The following is a 1,528-nucleotide window of genomic DNA, read 5'->3' as shown; positions in this document are numbered from 1 at the left end:
ACTGAAGAAAGAGAATTTAAGGAATCAATCCCATTTACAATTGCACCAAAAACCATAAGATCCCTAGGAATAAACCTAACCCAAGAGGTAAAGGATCTATACGCTGGAAACTACAGAACACTTATGAAAGATATTGAGGAAGACACAAAGAGATGGAAAAATACTCCATGCTCATGGATTGGAAGAACAAATATTGTGAAAATGTCTATGCTTCCCAAAGCAATCTACTATTCAATGCACTCATTATCAAAATACCATTGACACTTTTCACAGGGCTGGAACAAACAATCCTAAAATGTGTGTGGAACCAAAAAAGACCTCTAATCGCTGGGGGAACGTTGAAAAAGAAATCCAAAGCTGGGGCCATCACAATGCCTGACTTCAAGCTATATTACAAAGCTGTGATCATCAAGACAGCATGGTACTGGCACAAAAACAGACACAGTGATCAATGGAACAGAAAAGAGAACCCAGAAAAGTACCCTCAACTCTATGGTCAACTAATTTTCAACAAAGCAGGAAAGAATATTCAGTGGAAAAAAGATAGTCTCCTCAATAAATTGTGCTGGGAAAATTGGACAGCCACAGGCAGAAGAATGAAGCTGAACCATTGTCTTACACCATACACAAAGATAAACTCAAAATGGATGAAAGACCTCAATGTCAGACAGGAATCCACCAAAATCCTAGAGAACATAGGCAGTAACCTCTTCAACATCAGCCACAGCAACTTCTTGCTAGACACATCTCCAAACGCAAGGGAAACAAAAGCAAAAATGAACTATTGGGACTTCATCAAGATAAAAAGCTATTGCACAGCAAAAGAAACAGTCGAGAAAACCAAAAGACAACCTACAGAAAGGGAGAAAATATTTGCAGATGTCTTATCAGATAAAGGGCTAGTATTCCAGATCTATAAAGAACCTATTAGGGAGATTCCAAGATGACAGGGGGACCCTGAACTTGCCTCATCCTCCAAATGCAGATGGGTCAACTTTCAGCTATTTTGAACAACTAGGAAACAATCAGAAAAACACAGAAACAATGTGCACATTTGGAGCAAGTGAATTTAGCAGAAGTAAGGTTCAGAGCCCTGAATAGTGGGATTGGGAAGCCACAGGGCAGGCAAGGGTAGGAAACCTGGTTCACAGAGCAAAGCCAGGAAGAGGGAAAAAGGCAGAAAGATTTCATCTTTTTGTGACCCCACAATAAAGTGTGGTAATAGGATCCCTGGGTTGCTCAGGGAAAGATTGCTCCCCTTTCTGGAGGGCATTTGAGGAGCATATTTGTCCTCTCCAGAGACAGAGGGACAGCTGGGGAGCCACTGGGGGGAGCTCCAAAGCAGGGTTGGAGGGGTGTACAGAGGGGATAAAACCTCTTAACTTTTCGCTGTGAGCCACAGTGGACTTGAACCTCTGTGTGCATACCTTACAGCTGCTTTTTCTGGGACTGAGCGAGTAGAGGGCAGAGACTGGAAAAGATCTCAGATAACCTGGCTGCCACTTTTTGCTCTGAGCTACAATAGGCT

This window comes from Leptonychotes weddellii, chromosome 2, assembly GCF_054177405.1.
Source record: "Leptonychotes weddellii isolate Sample4059 chromosome 2, ASM5417740v2, whole genome shotgun sequence".
NCBI classification, from domain to species: Eukaryota; Metazoa; Chordata; class Mammalia; order Carnivora; family Phocidae; genus Leptonychotes; species Leptonychotes weddellii.
The sequence above is the reverse complement of the archived record's forward strand: the minus strand, read 5'-3'. Positions refer to the sequence as shown.